The following is a 26,841-nucleotide window of genomic DNA, read 5'->3' as shown; positions in this document are numbered from 1 at the left end:
CGAACATACATCAGAAATATGTCTCATTGTTCTTATTAGTGTTGTGATTTTACCATTTCACACCTTTACACAAGACATTTTAAAATAATAAAAAATGTTCAAATGTGAGTGAAATCTTATGGGACTTAACTGCTAAGGTCATCAGTCCCTAAGCTTACACACTACTTAACCTAAATTATCCTGAGGACAAACACACACACTCATGCCCGAGGGAGGACTCGAACATCCGCTGGGACCAGCCGCACAGTCATGACTGCAGCGCCGCAGACCGCTCGGCTTATCCCGCGCGGCTTAAAATAATAATAATAGCATGCAACAACTCGCAGAATCTGATCCAGGCGAAAATTAATTTGGATGACTTACCTTACAAGATAGATTGAAGAAAGGCAAGCATACATTGGTAATAGTTGTAGATTTAGAAAAAGCTTTTGACAATAGTGACTTGAATACACTCTCTGGAATTTTGAAGTAGTCAAGGATAAAGCAAAGGGTGCAGAAGATTATGTAGAACTTGTACAGGAGCCAGATGACTGTTCTAAGAGTTGCAGCGAAACGCAAGAAGACCAGAAGAGGGTCGACGGTTGGTGCAGTGAGTGGCAATTTTCCCTTAATATAATAAAAAAGGAACATATTGCATATACATATACAGACGTACCCATTAATGTACGCTTACGCGACTGCATAACAATCATTGTAAGTACTTATTTCCATAAAATATCTAGGAGTATCCGTACGGAGTGATTTAAATTGGAACGACCACATAAAATTAATCGCGGGCAAGGCAGACGACACACTGAGATTCATTCGGAGAATCCTCAGGAAATGGAGTCCATTGACAAAGGAGGTAGCTTATAAAACTCTCTCTCGACCAATCCTTCAATGTTGCTCGGCGGTCTGGGATCCGCACCAGATAGGGTTGATATTTATTTTATTTTTTTTATTTATTTTCTGCTGCAATACATTTATCCGCTCGCTAGAAAACTGTAGCAAGTCATAACTATATGTAACATTATTTTTGCCATTTTACAAAATAAATCAATTACACATAATGTACTTAATGTATAACACAGCATACACTAGAATGAATTTAGAAAATATATGTAAAAATACACTTGAGAGCTAAAGAAACTGGTTCACCTGCTTGATATCGTGTAGGGCCCCCGTGAGCACGCAGGTAGGCCGCAGCTCGACGTGGCATGGACTCGACTAATGTCTTAAGTAGTGCTCAATGGAATTGACACCATGAATCCGGCAGGGCTGTCCTTAAATATGTACGAGAGGGTGGAGATCTCTTCTGAACAGCACGTTGCAAGGCATCCCGGATATGCTCCATAATGTTCACATCAGGGGAGTTTGGCGCCCAGCGGAAGTGTTTAAACTCAAAAGAATGTTCCTGGAGCCACTCTGTAGCAATTCTGGACGTGTGGGGTATCGCATTGTCCAGCTGGAGTTGCCCAAGTCCGTCGGAATGCACAATGGGCATGAATGGGTGCAGGTGATTAGACAGGGTGCTTACGGACGTGTCACCTGTCAGAGGTGTATCAAGGATCCCATATCACTCCAACTGCACACGCCCCACACCATTACAGAGCCTCCACCATCTTGAACAGTCCTCTGCGGACATGCTGTATCCATGGATTCACGTGATTGTCTCCATACCCGTAACGTCCATCCGCTCGATACAATTTGAAACGAGACTAGTCCGACTAGGCTACATGTTTCCACTCATCAACAGTCCAATGTCGGTGATGATGGGCCGAGGCGAGGCGTAAGGCTTTGTGTCGTGCAGTCATCAAGGGTACATGAGTGGGCCTTCGGCCCCGAAAGCCCATTTCGATGATGTTTCGTTGAATGGTTCGCACGCTGACACTTGTTGATGTCCCAGTATTGAAATCTGCAGCGATTTGTGGAAGGGTTGTACTTCTTTCACGCTGAACTATTCTCTTCAGTCGTCATTGGTCCAGTACTTGTAGGATCTTTTTCCGGCCGCAGCGTTGGAGAGTTGATGTTTTACCGGATTCCTGATATTCACGGTACACTCGTGACTTGGTCGTACGGGAAAATCCCCATTTCATCGCTATCTCGGAGATGCTGTGCCCATCGCTCGTGAGCCTACTATAACACCACGTTCAGACTCACTCAAATCTTTGTAACCTCCAATTGTAGCAGCAGTGACCGAACTAACAACTGCTCCACACATTTGTCTTATATAATCATTGCCGACCGTGTTGGTATGGCGAATGCCCGGTGAACGCCATCTGCCAGCGTGTGTAGTGCCAACAGTAAAATTCGGAGGCTGCGGTGTGATGGTGTGGTCCTGTTTTTCATGAAGGGAGTTGCTCCCCTTGTTGTTTTGCGTGAAACTATCACAGCACAGGTCTACATTGATGTTTTACACAACTTCTTGCTTCCTACTGTTGAAGAGCAATTCGGGGATGGCGATTGCATCTTTCAACACGATCGAGCACCTGTTCATAATGTACGGATTGTGGCGGAGTGGTTACAAGACAATAACATCCCTGTAATGGACTGGCCTGCACAGAGTCCTGGCCTGAATCCTATAGAACACCTTTTGGATGTTTTGGAACGCCGACTTCGTGCCAGTCCTCACCGACAGACGTCGATACCCCTCCTCAGTGCAGCACTCCGTGAAGAATGGGCTGCCATTCCGCAAGAAACTTCCAGCACCTGATTGAACGTATGCCTGCGAGTATGGACGCTGTCATCAAGGCTAAGGGCGGGCCAACACCATACAGAATTCCAGCATTGCTGATGGAAAGCGCCACGAACTTCTAAGTCATTTTCAGCCAGGTGTCCGGATACTTTTGATCACATAGTGTAACTTTGACTTCTTTGAATAGATGGTCGATCGCACCCTTAGGCTCTGACGAGTTGACGTGAAATCCGTTCATCAAACACTTGTGGTTCTTCCCATGTGGCAGTTTACTTGCAATAAAGCATCGTTTCTGCGGTATTTATTATTTACCCTAGACACTGTCGACATCGGAAACCAATATCCGGTATGCTATGTATTACCCCATTCGTCTTGTACCAGTTATCATCCATGTTTAAAGTCGGTTAACTCACGACGTACTGCCATTTTCACTACACATCTGTCTGTAACAGACTGCTCATATATTTTGTCTTTACTCTCGCCATACGCAGCATCCAGACGCAACAAAATGGTTCAAACGGCTCTGAGCACTATGGGACTTAACTTCTGAGGTCATCAGTCCCCTAGAACTTAGAACTACTTAAACCTAACTAACCTAAGGACATCACACACATCCATGCCCGAGGCAGGATTCGAACCTACGACCGTAGCGGTCGCGCGGTTCCAGACTGTATCGCCTAGAACCGCTCGGCCACCCCGGCCGGCCCAGACGCAACATTCGGGGGTCATAGACGGCACATCTTCGCATGGAACAATCCTTCCTCTGTCTTTTGGTCATTTGATTTACATCAAAAGAGGAAACATTTCATTATAAAGAGTGATTATGGTTCTCTAAGATCCCAATGATACTAAATAAATAAAAACCTAACGATATTCCTTCGCTTGAAAAAAAAAAAAAAAAAACCGCAACGTACTTAGCGTCAGAAGAACGATCACATGAGACATCAAACTACATTTGTGATTGGCTTGACGACATTTTGGTAGGGAAGACGCACCATGTTATCTCGGATGGAGAGTAATCGTCAGATGCAGAAGTAACTTTGGGGGTGCCCCAGGCAAATGTGTTGGGACTCTTGCTGTTCATGTTGTACGTTAATGATCTTGGGGACAATATCAATAGTAACTTCTGGCTTTTTGCAGATGACGCAGTTATCTATAGTGAAGTAATGTCTGAAAGAAGTAGTATAAATATTTGGTCATATCTTGATAAGATTTCGAAGTGGTTCAAATATTGGCAACTTGCTTTAAATGTTCAGAAACGTAAAATTGTGCACTTCACAAAACGAAAAAAACGTAGCATCCTATGAAGAATATCAGTGACTCACAGTCAGAATCGGCCAACTCATACAATTACCTGGCTGTAACACGTTGTAAGGACATTAAATGGAATGATCATAAATGCTCAGTTGTGGGTAAAGCAGGTGGTAGACTTCGGTTTATTGGTACAATATTGCGGAAGTGCAATAAGTCTACAAAGGAGATTGCTTACAAATAACTCGTGCGACCCATTCTAGAATATTGCGTAAGTTGTGGGACCCATACCAAATAGGACTAACAGGAGATATTGAAGGTATACAGATAAGGGCAGTGCGAATGATTACGGGTTTCCTACGACCCGTGGGAGAGTTTCACAGAGATGCTGAAGAAACTGAACTGGCAGGCTCTTAAAGATACGCGTAAACTATCCCGAGAAAGCCTACTTAAAAAGTTTCAAGGACAGGTTTTAAATCATTATTCTAGGAACACATTACGGCCCCGTACTTATTACTCACAAAGGGATAGGGAGGACAAGGCTAGATTAATTACAGCACACACAGAGACATTTAAACAATGATTCACTCTGCACTCAATACGTGATTGAATTGGGAAGAAGCGCTAATAACGGGTTTAATGGGCCGTACCCTGTCGTAGTGGTTTGCAGAGCATTAATGTAAATGTAGATGTAAAAAAGAGTAAATACACTCTGAACGCTTGAGTTCTCTTGGAGACCTATTGCGCCCAGTGAGGCCCCTCCGCTACAAATAGAAGGGGCTAAGAGTACACGCAGGAAGCGAGATAAGATAAACCGCAATGAAGCCGCTGCTGCGAGTGCTGCCAGTGAATTTCTGTTCGCTTCCGGAGCTCATTTCCGCTTTTACCCGGCATTGGTGTTCCCTTGGTGTCTGGCTTGCGTCATAGGGACAACTGTTGCCTGGCGGTTGCCTTCTGCTCGTTGTTAAAGCTTATCTGCTCCAGAGACCGTTTCATCAGCAAAACAGAGGCGGTTCAGGTATGTTCCATAACACGCATTCTTTTTGCATGTTCCCAGGCTGACTCTGAATACTTTCTCTAGGCCCCTGACTGCATAACGATTCTACAACCACTGTATATTTTACGCAAGGACCACGAAAATAAGACACGAGAAATGAGGGCTCATACTAGGGAGGCATGTAATAGTGGAACAGGACTGGAAATGACTAGTAGTGGTAGAGCGTACCCCCGCCTTGCTCTATTCGGTGGCTTGTGGAATATGTATGTAGATTATGTAGATGTAAACGTAGACAGTTGCAATCACTGCCATGTATTTCAACGAATTTTTGTACGAGGTTTTCTTGAAACTGAACCAGAAATATTCTCAAAGTATATTAATCCAAAATAAAGAGGTAATTCAAACTCATAGCTCCCTTCTATGTTTTGTTGTGTTACCGTTGTCTTAGATAAATGTGATAGTGTTAGTACAGGATCCATTCGGGATGAGGGCCAAGAGTTGCTGACATCAGCAACGGCATTCTTTGACTCGATGACAGTATCAGAATCCCCAGAATTCCAGACCTGTCCTCATCACCTTTCCCTCCTCCCTCACCATTGCCAGTGGTATCACATACGTGCGTTGACGTCATCATGCTCTCAGAACATTGCGTCCGTGCCCCAAAGCATTGACATTTTGGCCAGTGATGTAGAAGTTCAGCTTCCCACCATCAGAGAAATTGTAGTTCTTGCAGTTCGACTGTGTGAGCGCCCATCATTTGCTCGGTGTCTGTACTTCGAAGATGAAGGGGCTCCCATTGCTTTCGAGCAATATGCTCCCCAGCTAAGTGCTCGGGTATTTGTTATAACTTTTTTTTTATTAGTCCATTAGTGAGAAGCAGACAGTATAAAATAATGATAACATAGCATAGTCCGAAAAATGTTAGCTGAGTGGCATCAGATCCAGTGAGAGGACCTGTGCACTGAAGTATCCAAATGATCCGATGGTGTCACACCAGCGTACGTGCAGCATATGTAGCGTAACACCAGCGTATCACCATCGTAGTGCCAGCATAACACTGGCGTTATGATGGCGTCACAGCGACATCGCATCAGCGTCACGATGCGTCAACATCGTCATATAGGAAAGAAACGGGGTTACTGTACTTCCAGGTACCTAGTTTCAGCTACTTTTCAAAGTCACGAAACTACCCGTTTCCCACCTGTGTAAATCAACGCAAACAGGAAAATTATTAGAAGTTTTGGCAGGGTAGAGAACACGAAATCAAATATTCTTGTAAAAAACCTTTATTAAATTCTACATGTGCATTTACACACATAAAACAACCGTTTCTTTACGTTTGTTTGGTGTAGATTTTATAACATCCAGCATAATTTCTAACGTATAAGTTAAGATCTACATTTCAGTCTTCTAATTCTTTCTCCAGCCAGAATAATGACAAGTACAAACAAGATGTGTTACCGAATTCCAGGACATAGCTAATTTTTTTCCTGTAGCATATATGTTTTATGGCTTTAACAATTAGTTCCGTTCCTTTCTGCAAATCTTCTAGCCAAGAGCATTCTGCATCTACATACTTACTCTGCAATTAACAAATTAACTGCCTGGCAGAGGGGTCATTTAACCACCTTCAAGCTATTTCTCTACCGTTCCACTCTTGAAAAGAGCACAGGAAAAACGAACACTTGAATGTTTCCGTGAGAGTTCTCATTTCTCTTATTTTATTGTTATGATCATTTTTCGCTATGTAGCTGGACACCAACAAAATATTTTGGCATTCAAATGAGAAAACTGGGGTTGAAATTTCATGGGTAGACCCTTCCGCATGGAAAAACGCCTATGTTTTAATGATTGCCACCCTATTTCACAATTATAGAAAATGAGCTGCTCTTCTTTGAAGTTTTGCGATGTCCTCCGTCAATCCCATCTGATACGGATCCCACACTGCGCAGCAGTACTTCAGAAGCGTAGTGTAAGCAGTCTGTTTAGAAGACCTCTTGCATTTCATAAGTGTTCTGTCAATAAATAGCAGATTTTAGTTCGCATTCTCCACAAAATTATCTATGCCATCGCTCAAATTTAAGTTGTTCGCAATTTTAATCCATAAATATTTAGTCGAATTCACAGCCTTTAGCTTTCTGTGATTTATCGTGTAACTGAAAGTCAGCGGATTTCTGTTAGTAGTCATATGGCTGACTGCACACTATTCATTATTTAGAGTCAATTCCCACTTTTTGCATCATATAGATATCTTCTCCAAATTATTTTGCAGTGGGTTTTGAGTATCTGATGACCCTACTAGATGGTAAATGACTGCATCATCTGCAAAAAATCTAAGAGGAACGCTCAGATTGTTTCCTAAATCGCTTATGTAGATCAGGGACAGCAGAGGGCCTCCAACACTCCCTTGGGGAACGCCAGATATTGCTTGTGTTTTACTCGATGGCGTGTCGTTAATTACTAGGAACTGTGACCTTTCCGACAGGAAATCACGACTCCAGTCGCACAACTGAGACGATACTCCATAGGCACACTATTTGATTAGAAGTCACGGTGTCAAAACCTTTCGGAAATCTAAAAAAAAATTAATCAGTATGACATCTCTTGTCAATAGCACTCATTACTTCTTGAGAATAAAGAGCTAGTTGTGTTCCACAATAACGCTTCTTTCTGAATCCGTGATGGCTATTTGTCTTCAGGTATGGATATTTCGACGAGCGATTGTACTTGACTGTTGAGTATGGAACTATTCTATCAGCATACTCTGAAAGGAATCTAAATGGCAGTTCTAGGCGCTACAGTCTGGAACCGCGCGACCGCTACGGTCGCAGGTTCGTATCCTGCCTCGGGCATGGATGTGTGTGATTCCTTAGGTCAGTTAGGTTCAAGTAGTTCTAAATTCTAGGGGACTGATGACCTCAGAAGTTAAGTCCCATAGTGCTCAGAGCCATTTGAACCAATCTAAGTGGTGTACAATATCTTAATTGCCTTTATTAAGTGATTTAAGCTGCTTCGGTACCTAACCTAACCTGCTTCTAAGTCTTTCATGTGGCAGTCGTTCTTGATTCGAGTCCTGGAATATTTAATTCAGAATCTTTGGTGAAGGAGTTTCGGCAAACCGGGTTTAGTAGCAATGTTTTAGTGTCATCGTTATCAGTGACTTCACCGCTGTTATCGTGCAGTGCAGATATTGATTGCGTCTTGCCGCTGGTGACCAGAATCAAAGAGTTTCGCTGTGCAAACTATTAAAAGCATTGCTCATTGAAGTTCGTGCTAAATTTCGAGTTTCCCTTGTGGATTTTGCGTTCTTTTAAATCTGTCACGCTTTTATCGTTGCTTCTGCACACGTTTTGTATACCACGGAGGATCAGTACCACCGCTTATTAATTTATTTGGTGAATATCTCTTAACTGCCACAAATATACTTCTTTGAATTCAAACCACATTTGGTCTACTCTTACACAGTCAGGTCAGAAGAAGTGGAGACTGTCTCTTAGAAAGGCATCAAACTAAGGTTTATCTGCCTTTTCAATGCAAATGTTGCGTTTATTTTTGGTGGGTTTGGATGTTACGGTATTCAGTCTCGCTAAAATAACCTTGTGGTCACTAATCCCTGTATCCGTCACGATACTCCCTATTTGCTCAGGATTATTTGTTGCTAAGAGGTAAAGTATGTTTTCGCAACCATTTTCACTTCGAATGGGCTCCTGAACTAATTTTTCAAAATAATTTTCTGAGAAAGCATTAAGTACAATTTCAGACGTCGTTTTATACCTGCCACTGGCTTTAAACATGTATTTTTACCAACATATCGAGGGTAAATTGAGATCACAACCAACTGAAATAAGACTCTAATTTTCCTTTGTAAAAATTTCGGCTGAAGTTTTTTCCGGCTTTAGCCAGATTTCCGTACCTATAACGATTTGAGCTTCAGTGCTTTCTGTTAACGTTTGGAGCTCTGGTTCTTTCCTAACACAACTACGACAATTTAAACCACAATACCAATTATTGCTAACTCCACGTTCCTATATTTTCCTGTACCATGTTAGACTGACGCCCTTTCTATAGTTTCCCGAGACCATATTACATAAAAAACTGCCCAGTCCCCTCCACACGCACCCCGCTACCTGTGTAGCCGCTTCCTGTGCTTAATGGACTCCTGATCTATTAAGCGGGTCCCGGAAACTCACCACCTGGCTGCGCAAGTCGAGGAATCTGCAGCTTACACAGTCACAGAATCGTCTGAGCCTCTGATTCAGACCCTCCACGCGGCTCTATATAAAAGGACCGCTGTCAGTTCTGTCGACGACGCTACAGATGGTGAAGTCTTCCTTCGTCTCGCAAGCAAGACTGGCAGGTTGAAATGGTTCAAATGACTCTGAGCACTATGGGACTTAACATCTGAGGTCATCAGTCCCCTAGAGCCTAGAACTACTTAAACCTAACTAACCTAAGGACATCACACACATCCATGCCCGAGGCAAGATTCGAACCTGCAACCGTAGCAGCAGCGCGGTTTTGGACTGAAGCGCCTAGAACCGCTCGGTCACAACGGTCGACAGACTGACAGGATTTACCACTTTAGCTAGTAGCCTGAAACCAGACAGAATCTCTTCCGATCCAAAGCGACGCACATCGGTAGTTCCGACATGATCCACCACCTGCTGTTGGCTGCACGGTGTGCTCTGCATGGCATTTGGAAGCACAATTTCGACATCAGGAATGACTCCTCCCAGTATTGACACGGAGTGCACACTGGATTCCTTCCCCTCCTTTGTAGATACATCCCTCAGAGGGCTCATTACACGCCTAACGTTGTTGCTCCCAACTGCCAGCAAACCCACCGTTCTTGGATGCCAAGGCCTTGTGAGTCGGGAGGCTTCCTCTCGAACAGGGCGAGGAACTGTATCTGACACATGGACTTCGTCGGCCAGAGATAACGTCCGAAACCTGTTCGTCAGGCGAACCGGGGAGGCCCTCCTATAGGCCCCTCAGAAAGTCTTTCGCTGCCTGCCACACTTTGGATAGACCTCTCACTCGACCACAGGTGAGGGATAAACCTCAATGCAGGAAGTAAGGGAGACGACCACAGAGTGGAACGAGCAGGGTACACTTGGGATCTGCACGCCCGGTCCCTCATAGTGATGGCTGTTGGCAGCAGCTTCAAGCTGTGTGCCCGAAGCCAACACCTCCTGGAACTGTAAGTAAAGGGTCACCAACTCAGGTCGCATCTGAACACAGCAATCACAGCTCCTATCTATACTAAAGATGGCGAATATGTACTCCAGACAGTTAATAAAAGCAGAACTGTGCCTGATAAGTAAACAAACATACACGAAATTAACGAGTTTAAACTACACTGAGGTGACGAAAGTCATGGGATAGCGATATGCACATATACAGATGGCAGTAGTATCGCGTTTAAAAGGCATAAAAGGGCAGTGCACTGGCCCAGCTGTCATTTGTACTCAGATAAGTCATGTGATAATGTTTCCGACGAGTTTACGGCCGCACGACGGGAATTAACAGACTTCTAATGCGAAATGGCAGTTGGAACCAGACAAATGGGACATTCCATTTCGAAAATCGTTAGGGAAAGCAATTTCCCGAAATTCACGACGTCAAGAGTGTGTCGAGAATACCAAATTTTAGAGATAACCTCTCACCTCGGACAACGCAGTGGCCGACGGCCTCCACTTAACGATCGTGAGCAGCGGCGATTGTCTAGAGTTGTCACTCCTAATAGACAAGCAACAGTGCGTAATATAACCGCAGAAAGCAATGTGGTACGTACGACGAACACATCAATTAGGACAATGCGTCAAAATTTGGCGTTAATGGGCTGTGGCAGCAGATGACTGACGCGAGTGCCTTTGCCAATAGCTCGACACCGACTGCAGCGCCTCTCCTGGGCTCGTGAACATATCGGTTGGATCCTAGATGACTGGAAAACTGTGGCCTGGTCAGATGAGTCCCTATTTCAGTTGGTAAGAGCTAATGGTAGGGTTCGAGTGTGGCGCAGACCCCAGGAAACCATTCACCCAAATTGTCAACAAGGCACTGTGTGAGCTGGTGGTGGCTCCATAATGGTTTGGGCTGTGTTTACGTGGAATGAACTGGGTCCTCTGGTTCAATTGAACCGATCATTGACTGTAAATTGTTATGTTCAGCTACGTGGAGACATTCTGCAGCCATTCATGGACTTCATGTTCCCAAACAATGATGGAATTTTTGTGGATGACAATGCGCCATGTCACCGTGCTATAGTTGTTCGTGATTGGTTTGAAGAACATTATAGACAATTCGAGTGAATGATTTGGCTACACAGATCGTCCGACATGGATCTCATTGAACAATTGTGGGACATAATCGAGAGATCAGTTCGTGCACAAAACCCTGCACCGGCAACACTTTCGAAATTATGGACTGCTATAGAGGCAGCATATCTCAATATTTCTGCAGAGTACTTTCTCCAACTTGTTGAGTCCGTGCGAAGTTGAGTTTTTGCACTACGCCGGGCAAATGGAGGTCCGACACAATATTAGGTGGTACCCCATGACATTTTTCACCTCAGTGTAAAAGGCACAGAGCAAATTTAAAATAGGTCGCCTCTTATGAGAAATACTGCAAACACACAGGCGAAAACGGTGTTCTCTGACGTGTTGCTGCAGTAACGAAAGCTAGTTCTCTACATAAAGCTCTGCAAGCCACCTGACGGTGAGTGGCGGAGGGTACTTCTGACATGACTAACTGATCCTCCTTTCCCATTCCCCTTGTGAATGGCGCGCGGGAAGAATTATTGTTGGTAAGCCCGTCTATTGGCTCTAATTTCCCGAATTTTCTCGTTGTTGTCATTTCGTAAGATGCATGTGGAAGGGAGTAATATACTGTCCGAGTCTTTCTGAAAAGTACTCTCGAAATTGCGATAGTAAACCTCTCCGTGATGCACAGAGTAGCGTGTCCTACTGGAGTTCGTTGAGCAGTTCTGTAACGCTCTCGCGCCGGTGAAACAACCTCGTGACGAAATGCACTACCCTTTATTGGATCTTCTCTGTTATAAAGAATTTCATGCCTTCGGAAGTCGTTGGTATTTCCTGATAGACCTCTTGTGTTAAGTTTGGTGAGTGTGCAGACTGTTTTGCGTTTTCTGATCGACCGTTCAAATGCTCTTCAAATATTCTCTTAAGAACGTCTGTCATTACATGTGTGGAATGTGAAGGCTATCAATCATGTTGGTACAACACTTGCTGTCTTATGTCCACTGGGACGTCTTCCAATAACTGCGGCAGCACCATATCTTACGAACTAGAGATATTTGGCTGTACTTTGATTCCCATCAATTAAACAGGGACCAATGATGCACGTTGCGCAGATTGATTTGTCCGTGCTTTGTAACCGATGATTCTCGCCTGAATAAAATGTTTGCATGGAAAGCCGCATCACTTTTCACTTTTCTTAGGCAACATTCGGAGAATTGAAACCAATTTTGAAAGTCATTGCCGCGAAACTGAAGATGTAGCGAAATGTGAAGAGGATGAAAATTGGTGGAATGTGGTGTTTGCAGAACATTTGTTTGGTTGATCCTTCTCATATTTCCGAGATGCCTCTTTGTGACATTTGCATTTTGTGTTACTACAGCTAGAAAGTCAGTTTCATTTCTTTCATCAATTTATCCTGTTTTTCCTTCGCAATGTTTGCAAAGACGGATTGTGCTTGCTTGGCATGACATGGATACTCTTCAGCGTACAACTGCACAGCTGTTCTAATAGTTTGGGTACATTCGCCATAAATGTAATTTACTTTTTCTATAGTCATATACATTGTGAATGTCTCAGTAGCCTTATGAGTAAGTTATCTGACTGCTGCAACATCAGAACAAAGTGTGATGGGCTTCAAGCACGAGGTAAACACAAGGACCATTCCTGTGTTACGTATTTGTTTAGATTTGGCATATTGGGACAGATGTTTGTGGAAATTCTTCTCCTGACTGTAGGAGAGCGGTTTGTGGCGCTGTTATCTTTACACTATTTGGTCAGGTCTTATACATGTCGTTAAAGTTCTTGTAGAAGCTTCTTTCAAATGCCACAGAAAAAAGTATATAGTTCCGCTACACAAAAAAAAAAAAAAAAATGAAGTCAGTGTCGGAAATCGGCAACTATAAACGACAAAAATTACTTGTGAAGGTCAGGAAATTCGCCATATTGTCCACTATAACTACGATAAAAATGACTAGTGAACGTCAGAAAACTCGCCATATTGTCTGCTATAACTTCGCGAAAACCACACCTCGATATATTTATTGATTGTGGATATGTTTGGGGTTGCCTGTTCTAGATGCCTCACCCTGTATACTTTGAAACTCTTTTGTTCTGATAAAACTGAGAACATTCGTTAGTACTGAGTTGGTTTCTTCAACTCTGTCATTCAACATCTCACTTTTTGCAGTTACTGCCTCAATAAGAGTTTCCAGTTCCATTAATTCTGCGCTAATTGTTTCGATTTTTCTGTCTACATGTAGACGTATGTGCTGCGCACCTCGGAATGAGTGTATGGCACACGTGTAAATTTGTCCAGGGTCTACATATAGTACATTGATACAGTTGCGTATTGATACACTACCTTCTCAATAGAAACTTCTGGAAGTTTCGTTTATATCGACCATCATTAATTTTCCTTGTTCTGTCAATAACCAGAAAGCTCACTTCGTGTGATTCCAGCAATCAGCGCATACGCTAATAAATTCATTGAAAGTCATGTGGGGTCCTACATGTCCTTTGTAAATACAGTATTTGCTGGCATATAAGACGCACCAGCTTAAAAGACACACCCCACTTTTTAAGGCTTTTCCTAGGGAAAAATTTCTCGCTTAATACACTACTGCAAAACAATCACAGCACTTACGTGCACATACATAAAATTTATAGGCACTATAATAGAAAAAGTGCTTACCTGTTAATTTCGTCCTAAGATCCGCAAAATTCATCCTCAGAGCTGAAAGAACAAATACCTGAAGCCACCATGCCAGGATCTGAATCCTCATACAATAAATTAGCTTCTGTACCATCCAATGTATTACTGATTCCACACTTCTTAAACGATCAAAACAATGTTTCAGTTTTTATAGAGTCCCATGAAGCTTTGACCCACTCACAAACTTGAGAAATGCTAGGGATCTCTTCCTCCTTCCTGACGCTGTAGTTTCAAAATCTGTAGATTGCATCCATCTGTTCCTCTATTCCTTCATAAGTGCCTTAAATCGTCTATTGATATATGCTTCTAACGGTTGAAGTAAACTAGTTATCCTTCCTGGAATTACAACTAACAGAGTCTTCAATGAATTCAGTCTATGAGAACGAAACTGATCTTATACTAACAGGAGAGACTTCTTCAGTAAGCCTCCAGGTCGCCTACGCCAAATTTTATCTATTCACAGCCTCATTCCTCCCTATTCCATCCAGTTTTTATTGTGTACATGGAAAAATACTCCTTTCGGCATTTGTTACGTAGTAAGTGTTTTTCTTTAAAAGATCAAAAGTGGTGACAATTTTTCCCCATCAACATAGCAGGATAAAACGACTGCGTAATGAGACTATTCGTGCCCTGAAGTTTTTACAATAAACCTTTCGTGCCTTTGAAATCCGCAATTCTATAAGAAGGCACGTCAACGGTTAGCAGAGTGTCGTTCATGTTCCCAGTTTGTAAAAGTTCAAACTTTTCTCTTTTCTCTGTGTCAACGACAAATCGATGAAATTCAACAATATGTTCTTCATACTCGGCTGGCATCATCTGTGATATTTTTGTCTTGGTTCACATAAAAAGCTGATACCTCTTCATAAAGCTTGCATACCATAATGGTGATCCAGTAAAGCCGGCGATCTCTTTGTTAGCGGATATTGCTGTCGCTGCATGAATAATTATTTTCGTGGAAACTGAAATTCCCGCTTGTCTGTTCTCTAAAATACAAGTATTGAGCTCTGCTTCAAATTTTGGTCATTTAACAGTTTCAGTTGTCTACTGCAAGATTCTTTCTTTGAAACATGTTTCTGATTTCACCAAGTTCTTATCATTTCTTCAATCGGAAGAGGCCCAGAATGCCTTTCTGCAGCATTTTTTCCATGCTCTTTAGAATATGCAGTCACTTGCAGCTTAAATGCAGCAGTATAGCAATGTCATTTTCTTGCCACAGTTTGCAAATAAAACTGAAAATATAGTTGCAACACAAGTGGATCTCCACACTAAAGGCAACGATAAATGAAGCTGGAACAAACAGTATAAAAACCGTTAATCATGGCACATGTGTCTCCACTGAAATATATACAACTGGAATGCTCAAAATTCGCAATGAACTTAACAGTGAATTTCTTCAAGAAGAAACACAGAAATACTGAAGACATGGAGCTTATTGGTATCTACCTTAATCCTCGAGCAGGTACGCCGTTTTTCATAACACGAGCAGAAGCGCGATTTCGTACACATGTAAAGAAAGACTGTCTTTATGTTACCAAGGTATATGCGTATGATTAAGCTCACATAATCTTAGTTTAATTAAATAAGGATAAAATAAACTTACATAATATGAGCTAAAACACTGTTTAATTAAACGATAATGACATAAACTTCCATTATATCACTCTTTTGCCATGAACAGGTGTTACACCACATAAATGACCCATTCGAAGCATTAAATGGCAAAGGCCTTGCCGTGGTAATAACACAGGTTCCCATCAGATCACCGAGGTTAAGCGCTAGGACTTGGATGGGTAATCATTCGGGTCTGCCGAGCACTGTTTGCAAGTGGGGTGCACTCACCCCTTGTGGGACCAGTTGATGAGCTGCTTGATTGAGAAGTAGCGTTCCGGTCACATGCCCTTCTGTATCTGCATCCAGTGACGTCTATCAGCTGTGGATGACATGACGGTCGGTCAGAATCGTTGGGTCTTCTGAGGCCTGTTCGGACAGAGATAGAGGAAGCATTAAACAGCACAGCTGCATCAGATCCTAGCCAGTCACTTATTCGATTACTGCTATCTCGTAGACAACTGCATCATATTGGGACTGTGCTATTAGCTCAAAATCTGGGTCATTTTATTGCGCGGATCGTAATTTTTTTCCTACTTAGCTCACTGTTTATTTTCTAGTAACTGTTGCTCACTTGGACATACGGCAATAGAATTTGTCACTGTGTTAGATGAAGCAATAATAAAGGAATAGGTATGGGTTCGGAATTGTGAAACAATAGTGGAACGATGCAAAACAATTTTATTTATGGATGGAGCAGTTTATACATAGGCGTATCCGCACGAGGGTTAACTCGCTACCGGCGTATAAAATGCACACTGTTTTAGGGCCTGTTTCCGAAGGAAGAAAAGTCCGTGTTATATGCCGGCAACTGTAGTATGGTTTAAATTGATATTGTCCTCTTCGCAGCGATAATAAGGACTGCATTATCCCCTACCATCTGCTTGGGAATTCGTCTGGTTCAAATAAAAGACATTGGCTGTCATATGACTGCCGAAACAAAAATATTTGCATATCGGATCATGGTTTTCCACTACGATGTTGTCAAATATGAACACACTTTTTGATTTTACTTTATCGGGTGGTGGAATATCCCAGTTTTCCCTGAATGTGTGATAGTTTACTCCATCAACGCCATGCAAAATTTCCTGTAATAGTTGATATTTGGCCAGAAGAAAGGATTTGGAAATATATATGCATTATCGAAGTGAATCCCCTGAGAATGTGTTAACAGCAACAGAATAAGATTAGATTTCCCAAAATCAGATGCCCTGACAATCAAAGTAGATATGTTATCCTGAGGTAGCGTACTATTCCTCCTCTTCTCCCAGTTTCCAGTATCATTGCAGGACCATGCGCTTACTACAAGACCCTTGTAGCCGCGCGGGGTAGCCGTGCCGTCTCAGGCGCCATCCCACGGTTCGCGCGGCTCCCGCCCTCCCCTCGTCCCCCCCCCCCCCCTCGGTGGTTCGAGTCCTCCCTCGGGCATGGGTGTGTGTGTCGTCCTTAGTGTAAGTTAGTTTAAGTTAGATTAAGTACAGGGCTATTACAAATGATTGAAGCGATTTCATAAATTCACTGTAGCTCCATTCATTGACATATGGTCACGACACACTACAGATACGTAGAAAAACTCATAAAGTTTTGTTCGGCTGAAGCAGCACTTCAGGTTTCTGCCGCCAGAGCGCTCGAGAGCGCAGTGAGACAAAATGGCGACAGGAGCCGAGAAAGCGTATGTCGTGCTTGAAATGCACTCACATCAGTCAGTCATAACAGTGCAACGACACTTCAGGACGAAGTTCAACAAAGATCCACCAACTGCTAACTCCATTCGGCGATGGTATGCGCAGTTTAAAGCTTCTGGATGGCTCTGTAAAGGGAAATCAACGGGTCGGCTTGCAGTGAGCGAAGAAACGGTTGAACGCGTGCGGGCAAGTTTCACGCGTAGCCCGCGGAAGTCGACGAATAAAGCAAGCGGGGAGCTAAACGTACCACAGCCGACGGTTTGGAAAATCTTACGGAAAAGGCTAAAGCAGAAGCCTTACCGTTTACAATTGCTACAAGCCCTGACACCCGATGACAAAGTCAAACGATTTGAATTTTCGGCGCGGTTGCAACAGCTCATGGAAGAGGATGCGTTCAGTGCGAAACTTGTTTTCAGTGATGAAGCAACATTTTTTCTTAATGGTGAAGTGAACAGACACAATGTGCGAATCTGGGCGGTAGAGAATCCTCACGCATTCGTGCAGTAAATTCGAAATTCACCAAAAGTTAACGTTTTGTGCAATCTCACGGTTTAAAGTTTACGGCCCCTTTTTCTTCTGCGAAAAAAACCTTACCGGACACGTGTATCTCGACATGCTGGAAAATTGGCTCATGCCACAACTGGAGACAGACAGCGCCGACTTCATCTTTCAACAGGATGGTGTTCCACCGCACTTCCATCATGATGTTTGGCATTTCTTAAACAGGAGCTTGGAAAACCGATGGATCGGTCGTGGTGGATATCATGATCAGCAATTCATGTCATGGCCTCCACGCTCTCCCGACTTAACCCCATGCGATTTCTTTCTGTGGGGTTATGTGAAAGATTCAATGTTTAAACCTCCTCTACCAAGAAATGTGCCAGAACTGCGAGCTTGCATGAACGATGCTTTCGAACTCATTGATGGGGACATGCTGCGCCGAGTGTGGGAGGAACTTGATTTTCGGCTTGATGTCTGCCGAATCACTAAAGGGGCACATATCGAACATTTGTGAATGCCTAAAAAAACTTTTTGAGTTTTTGTATGTGTGTGCAAAGCATTGTGAAAATATCTCAAATAATAAAGTTATTGTAGAGCTGTGAAATCGCTTCAATCATTTGTAATACCCCTGTAGTGTGTAAGCCTAGGGACCGATTACCTTAGCAGTTTGGTCCCATAGGAACTTACCAGAAATTTCCAATTTCCAAGACCCTTGTGACAACGTTGTTTGATCCACTTGGTCATGGTGATGACTGTTCATTCATGTTAGTGTATAGGTTTTATATCGGGATAAGTAACATGTGTATAGCTCTTGGACCTTTTTATTTATAAACTCTTATGTATAGCAGGATGTATGATAATAATTAAGTAAAACTGGAGTTTTGTGCCTATATCTGGCACAGTTGCTTCACTTATTTCCGCTTATATTAACATACAGCGTGAATTGTAGAGTTGAATAATAATTTCTTCTGATGACCGATAAGTTTTGCGTGCCACTTCTACAGGATGACTTCACAGTTACTCAGAGAAGTGATAGAAGTATGGTTGCTAGCTTAGTTGACAGTCCAGATCATGCTCAGTTGCGCAGCTAGTGAGCACGCGAGATTTGGAAGTGTGCTTCTGTAGATGTGTGCACTTTCTGTCGTTAAACATTTTAACTGTTCATGGGATGCACCTGCAATGACTGTTTGAGCATCCAGTATCACCAATGGTGAGATTGTGTTACCATGGAACAAAGCAGAATTCTCCATTGAACCACCACGTAGACGCAAGACAATTTTATTTATGGATGGAGCAGTTTATACATAGGCGTATCCGCACGAGGGTTAACTTGCTACCGGTGTATAAAATGCACCCTGTTTTAGGGCCTGTTTTCGAAGTAAAAATAGTCCGTGTTACATGCCGGCAACTACAGTGTGTTTTAAATTGATATTGTGCTCTTTGCAGTGATAATAAGGACCCATTCATCAAGGGATAACGTGACTTTGGCATCACTAAATCGTGGACTTTCATATGCCACATGTAAGTAATGATCAAACCTCATACTTACACAGACGCGTTTAATACCATAATAGTTTGAACTGTAGGTATGGTTCAGTGGGTGGCTGCCAGACACCTAGCAACAGACTCTGTGTCCTTTAAGGCAAAGTAGGGAGCAATGTGTCCACATGGTGTGCAGTGTGATTTATGTTCAGCATATGTATGGCATTTGTACTGTGTGATAACGACATATCACACATAATTGTGACATACGTACAATATATGTACTGTGTAACTGTGATGTATATGCAGCTTGCTTTGTGGCATAATTTCAGCGTATGTGTGACGTAATTGTGGTATAATTGTTTCATGTGCCACGTAATTGTGGTTTATATATGGAGTATGTATGACATTGTGATGATATGATATTGCACTGGAGTTAAATGTTAAAAGTCAGCCATTCATGTTTAGACACTGTGGATGTAGGAGCACTCACATCTCAAAAACTAGACTAATCAGAGCATCTCCAGTATCTTTACACACAAACATTCAGCGTTCTCAATATTCTCATGGAGGCTGTCTTGCATTGGAGAGGTACATCACATCGATTCTAGTTTCATAGATTAATATACGTACATCGGCTACAGCAACAACGATTATGTGTGTATTCTATCCATTTATCTTCAAAAATTCAAAACCATGACACTGCGTGTGTGTACTTGGTATGTATGAGGGTCGATAGGGTTTAAAATGAAACAATTTTTATAGGTCATACATGTTTACAACCGAGAATTATAGTAATAAGCACTCATTGTCATATGATGTTATTCCTGACTGCTGGGTAGTCCAAATAATCTCGAGGTTGAAGGCTGCTGTTGTGGTTAAGACAATAGTAGTTCTGTCAGCACTGTAATAATAACAAAGCTCTAAGTATTACTACATACACACATAACAATAAAAAAGTAATAGAGATGGGCGAATAATTGCTAACAAGTATTTATAGCACATTTTCAACTTTTTGCGGCCTAATGAACAGTCTATTAAATTTCGGGCATGCAGCCGCGCAGATGAAATTTCTTCCACTGATATTTCGGCCGCGTATCGTTCGGCCATCTTCAGAGTCTTGCGATTTACTCTGAAGATGACCGGACGATACGTGGCCGAAATATCAATGGAAGAAATTTTATTTGCGCGGCTGCAGGCCAGAAATTTAATAGACTATTTCCAGCACAGCTCACAAACACTTCTTGAGTAATGGGAGACTGTACAGACATTTTAAAAAGGGTATAAAATTCCAGAAAATGCAAAACAGGGGTTGAGCTTTGTGAGTTAACGATCATTGCCCTCTCATTTAAATACACTCCTGGAAATGGAAAAAAGAACACATTGACACCGGTGTGTCAACCCACCATACTTGCTCCGGACACTGCGAGAGGGCTGTACAAGCAATGATCACACGCACGGCACAGCGGACACACCAGGAACCGCGGTGTTGGCCGTCGAATGGCGCTAGCTGCGCAGCATTTGTGCACCGCCGCCGTCAGTGTCAGCCAGTTTGCCGTGGCATACGGAGCTCCATCGCAGTCTTTAACACTGGTAGCATGCCGCGACAGCGTGGACGTGAACCGTATGTGCAGTTGACGGACTTTGAGCGAGGGCGTATAGTGGGCATGCGGGAGGCCGGGTGGACGTACCGCCGAATTGCTCAACACGTGGGGCGTGAGGTCTCCACAGTACATCGATGTTGTCGCCAGTGGTCGGCGGAAGGTGCACGTGCCCGTCGACCTGGGACCTGACCGCAGCGACGCACGGATGCACGCCAAGACCGTAGGATCCTACGCAGTGCCGTAGGGGACCGCACCGCCACTTCCCAGCAAATTAGGGACACTGTTGCTCCTGGGGTATCAGCGAGGACCATTCGCAACCGTCTCCATGAAGCTGGGCTACGGTCCCGAACACCGTTAGGCCGTCTTCCGCTCACGCCCCAACATCGTGCAGCCCGCCTCCAGTGGTGTCGCGACAGGCGTGAATGGAGGGACGAATGGAGACGTGTCGTCTTCAGCGATGAGAATCGCTTCTGCCTTGGTGCCAATGATGGTCGTATGCGTGTTTGGCGCCGTGCAGGTGAGCGCCACAATCAGGACTGCATACGACCGAGGCACACAGGGCCAACACCCGGCATCATGGTGTGGGGAGCGATCTCCTACACTGGCCGTACACCACTGGTGATCGTCGAGGGGACACTGAATAGTGCACGGTACATCCAAACCGTCATCGAACCCATCGTTCTACCATTCCTAGACCGGCAAGGGAACTTGCTGTTCCAGCAGGACAATGCACGTCCGCATGTATCCCGTGCCACCCAACGTGCTCTAGAAAGTGTAAGTCAACTACCCTGGCCAGCAAGATCTCCGGATCTGTCCCCCATTGAGCATGTTTGGGACTGGATGAAGCGTCGTCTCACGCGGTCTGCACGTCCAGCACGAACGCTGGTCCAACTGAGGCGCCAGGTGGAAATGGCATGGCAAGCCGTTCCACAGGACTACATCCAGCATCTCTACGATCGTCTCCATGGGAGAATAGCAGCCTGCATTGCTGCGAAAGGTGGATATACACTGTACTAGTGCCGACATTGTGCATGCTCTGTTGCCTGTGTCTATGTGCCTGTGGTTCTGTCAGTGTGATCATGTGATGTATCTGATCCCAGGAATGTGTCAATAAAGTTTCCCCTTCCTGGGACAATGAATTCACGGTGTTCTTATTTCAATTTCCAGGAGTGTATATAGCCGAAAGAGTCAGCCTACAGGAATTGTGAAACGAACCCTGTCGCCCAGGACCACGTGCCACAAAGGATGTAGATTCACCACGAGATGGGGAAACTCACAGGCGTCTATTGTCTGTTGAAGCCTGAGCGCTGTAGTGTGCGAGTGAGACAGACGAGAACCTACGTCAGAGGGAAACCCAATAGAAGCCGTCTGTGCTCAAGGAGACGTAGCAGTGTTAAATATGGCGGACCTAAGATCAGCCATAAAGGGAAACATTTATGAAAATTATTTAATTCTGTAGTAATGCAGGCAATGAAGCCACAGTAATTTTAATCTGCCATCCTCCATAAATTTTCATGTTGATCCCAATAAAACTTGAATATTTATCATATTAATAATAGTTCAGGATTTACTGTTAAAGTGAAATTCACAAGCTTTGTAACAAAGAACTGAATGCTAAAATCTGAACGCTTTAGTCGATCTTAACGATCGACATTTCATATAGAAGCGCATCATTAAAATGACAAATGTTGTAAATATCAACTGTGTAACTTTATTTGTTTAAAAGATGTAGTGAATTTAAATTATCAGTACTTACAATTAAGTATCAGATCATCATTTCCTCCACAAAAAACACATTAAACGATGACAGCATGACATCTTATTGAATCATCAGCAAAAATAGAATATTTGTTGTAAAGTTTAGTTCATAATAGTTGCTTTTGTTCTTTATTTATTTATCAGAAAGCACATTGGTGCAAGGCTACTGGCCGTGGCTTTCAAAGCTAAGAAGGAAATTGTATTGGTTTTATGTAAAAGAATTTAACTTTTATTATATAATGGATATTATTGTTACTTTATTTAGAAGGTGAAAGTGGTCAAGCTTTGATTATTTAAATATGTTAAAATGTAAAATAATGTAGAATAATCTGTAGCAAATCAGATGAGCGGCTTCAGGAAAGGGAACTGCCCAAGTCAGTTGAGCGAAGGTGTTCGGGGCGCGGGAAACGCGGACGGGGACGGGCAGAGGGCAGTTCTGGTCGAGACACCGAAGGGGACAGTGCTGGTGCAAAGGCGAAAGCGTACATTTCAGCTGCAGACACCAAAAAAGGTGGAGTTCGGATTGAGACGCGAAAGCGATAGGTCGGTCTTTAGGCAGCTAGGAAGTGTAACGACTTAGAAAATTTCGCGTTGTGTGGTATCGTGGGATTTAAGTCTCTGAGCGGTGAGCAGGCGTGCGCCTGGTGTGAACTATAACTTTTCGTGTAACTATCGAGGTGGAGTATTGGACTTGCATTTCGCGATGAGATTGTGAATGATCGAACTGTGTCAAATGAATATGCGCTCGAGTGCAACAGTAACTCTAAATACAACCACTTTCGCTATTAATTTGCTTTCTGAATAAACATTTTTCTAACCAAATCGTAACTGTGAGGCCTACATCATTTATGGATCGTTAATTTAGTTCCCGATATTATTATTACTGTTATTATATTTTATATTAACTTTGTATTTCGCAAACTTGCCATCAGCCAGACAACGTAACCAAAGGGTTACAATTGTCTAATTTAGGGCGTGTAACGCGACACGTGCTGTTCAACCCCTAGACGGGTTTGAGCCAAGACATTTCGACGAAGGGGAACCGCATGTGAGCCCGAACACCTCTGAGATGTTAGCTCGCAGCCGCCATGTCCCCTGCCACCAATCTTCGCCACTCCTTTACAAACTTCATACATTCAGTTAAGTAATCTATATGTGCATGGACCATTTAATTTGTGTGTTGTTTCAATAATAATCGTATAAAACCTAAATTCGTGTCCAGAACCATATTTTCAATCCTGATCACGGGCCAATGCAGCGTCCTCACGTAAGTGCTACTAAAACCGAGTATCTTGATTTAAATGAATAATTGTTGCATTCATGTGTTTAAAAGTGATTTTTTTGTCCAAACTAAAAGGAGTAGTAAAAGTTAATGCTACAACCACAAAAGTGAAGTTGGGTAGGGTTTTGCTAATGAATCCTTAGTTTAGTATAAAATATCGTTTTGTAGGATTACAAAGCAAGATTGTGTAAATATTATTGCAAAGAATACCTGCTTCGCAGGTAATTGAAGTTCAAGTTCTTGTAAATCTTTAGTGAACAGATTTACGATAGTATTCTTAATTTTAATGAAGGTGTATTTTTGGTACCCATCATGAAAGGTTCCTTTTTTATGTTAATTAAACCCAGTGTTTTATTTTATTGTCTGGCAAAGTAATTTATGAACAAATGATGATGATGATGTTTAGTTTGTGGAGCGCTCAACTGCGCGGTTATCAGCGCCCGTACGAACTTCAAATTTTCGCTCAGTCCAATCACGCCTCTTTCATGAATGATGATGAAAGGATGAAGACAACACCCAGTCGCCTCAAGGCAGGTGAAAATCCTCAACCCCACCGGGAATCGAACCCAGGACCCCGTGCTCGGGAAGCGAGAACTAGACCGCGAGGCCACCAGCTGCAGAATAATTTATGAACTGCTCCAAGTGAAGCGAATGATTAGCTTTTCCTCCAAGTGAAGTGAATGATTAGCTTTTAGAGTTAGCCTTTACTCTTGTAATAATCAAAAAGTGTTGACTAGTGAAACTATACTAGTTTATAGGTCCCCATCATATTATCCACCTATTAGGAAAAATGTGAACTATTACTATTTCTAAGGAAAACTGATATATGTAGATGAGCTTAAACAGTGTATTTATGATGTTATTCACCTTTATTCGCGTTTTTCATGTCAGTCAAGATAGAAGCCCCTCATGTCCAAATTTAGTTCTTCATGCTGTGACATTTCAGTATTTGATTACGTAATGTTCTTGAGTGTGGCTGTCATTAGTACGAGCTTGGTGCAAATTTACTCCGCGTAATTTACTGGTGTGTGTGTTATTGGTAACTGCTGCTCCACCCAGTGCAGAGTGCACTGTGTCAGTTTGTATCCTGTCTGCTGTTCAAAGGGAAATCATAACAAAAACAACTTCAATAACCAATATCCAATTTTCTCAAATATATATTTCCAAACTAATGTGCCTAATAGGGCTGGCGACCGTTCATTTTTTCTCATTCATTTATGATTTTACCACTTTCGTTGACTCCAAAGATTAAAGTCCGTTTGGTTTTTCTGTTATTCCACCAAAATCGAAATTATAGTGCGATACCCTTGTCCATTAGACACACGCACGGTCAAACTTTTAAATCCTCGCAGAGGGTAACATTTGTGTGTTTCACGGCACGTTAGAGTGTTATATGTGGCTTTTCCCGTGACAGGACCAAAGGTTCGATTGTTAGGGAAGAGTGATATACGATAGTGTTATAAGTTCAGATCTCAAATACGAAACAGTCTGGCTGAAGTGTTAAATATGGATAGAACTTGGTCGTATGATGCTTTTGTAGACGTCTGCCTCAGTAGCAGTAGTGGCTGGACATGCGGAAATTTAGAGAAATTTCTAGTAGATCTTCTGGTCATTTGCAGTACTGTATTAGGTGAAGATTACAGCTTACCAGCTATAGTCTGGGAAACACAAGTGATTAAGGCGGGTAGTAAGGACAAGGAATCATGTGATATAGCTCTAAATGCCTTATCCGAAAGTTACCTTGAGCCGTTAATCGGAGAACCGAGTCATGAATGTAACATTTAGATCTTATGGTTACCAACATGCCCGAATTTTTCGACTGAGCGTATAAAGGGAATTATTGATCACAAGGTCGTTACAGCATCATTGAATATGGCTGTAAACAAGAATGTAAAGAAAGGCGGGAAGATATTTCTGCTTAGCAGGAACGACAGGACAGATTTCATATCACCTGAGTGGTCAATCCGAAAAATTCATCTCCAGGACCGAAAATGTTGAGTACCAAAGGAAAATGTTCAAGATTTTTGTTCAGTACACCTTAGAAAGGTATGTGCCGAGCAAAGTTGTGAGAGATGGAAAAGACCCATCGCGCTTCGACAGACATTTTAGAAAGCTGTTACGAAAGCAAAGAGAGGTTCTCTGCAAATTAAAACGTAGCCAAAGCTTTACAGTCAACCAAAGACTGAACGAAACCATATTTAGCGCTAGGAGAGTCATGCGTGAAGCGTTCAACGAATTCGAAAAGAAATTTGTGTTTACCGACCTGACAGAAAATCCTAAGAAGTTAGGTTAGTAAACCGATCGAAGCCACCTGTCCGGACACTCTGTGGCCATAATGGCATCCAAACAGAGGATGACACAAAGAAGGCCGAATTACGATTCTATGAAGAGTACGCGAAAGAACTTTCCCCTCTTGCAGCACCAGTGTACCGCAGGCCACTAGTGGAGCGAAGTGTCTCTAGTGATTGGAAAAAAGCGCAGGCGATTCCAGTTTTCAAGAAGGATCGTCGAACAGGCGCACAAAATTATAGGCCTGTATCTCTAACGTCGGTCTGTTGCAGAATGTCAGAGCAAATCTTAAGTTCCCATATTGTGACATTTCTGGAGATCAAACATCTCCTGCGTAGGAATCAACATGGTTTCCGAAAACATATGAAACACAGCCCATTCTGTTCGTCCATGAGCCGTAGAATACATTAGATACCGGGACCCAGGTTGATGCCATTCTTCTTGCATGCTGGAAGGCTTTCGATTCAGTTCCTCAGTGCCGCATTACGAACAAATACTCGTACATTACAGAATGCCAGCCCAGCTGTGTGCTTGAGTGCTGTGTGACGTCCACATCTGAGCAGTGAGCTTGAGTTTATATAGCAGCTTGCGCTTTTCGTTTTGTGACTTTGTCTATTAGTATCGCTTTCAGAGCTGTCTAGAAGACACCAAAGCTAGTTTTTGTTTTCTCGTTTATATTTTTGGTGAGTATTGTAGTTTTAGCTGTGTAAGCAGAGTTTTAAGTAAAAAGTAACTGTTGA

General features: G+C 42.8%; 1 long non-coding RNA gene across 1 annotated transcript in view; it reads right to left on the bottom strand.

The window, feature by feature from the left end:
• Nucleotides 1-15,498: 15,498 nt before the first annotated feature.
• The window catches only part of LOC126470225 (uncharacterized), a 46,088-nt gene continuing 34,745 nt past the window's right edge, over nt 15,499-26,841 (bottom strand). The window contains exon 2 of the long non-coding RNA XR_007586156.1: nt 15,499-15,869. This is a non-coding gene — a long non-coding RNA (uncharacterized LOC126470225). The remainder of the gene's footprint in view (nt 15,870-26,841) is intronic.

This window comes from Schistocerca serialis, chromosome 3, assembly GCF_023864345.2.
Source record: "Schistocerca serialis cubense isolate TAMUIC-IGC-003099 chromosome 3, iqSchSeri2.2, whole genome shotgun sequence".
Classification (NCBI taxonomy): domain Eukaryota; kingdom Metazoa; phylum Arthropoda; class Insecta; order Orthoptera; family Acrididae; genus Schistocerca; species Schistocerca serialis.
The sequence above is the reverse complement of the archived record's forward strand: the minus strand, read 5'-3'. Positions and strand labels throughout refer to the sequence as shown.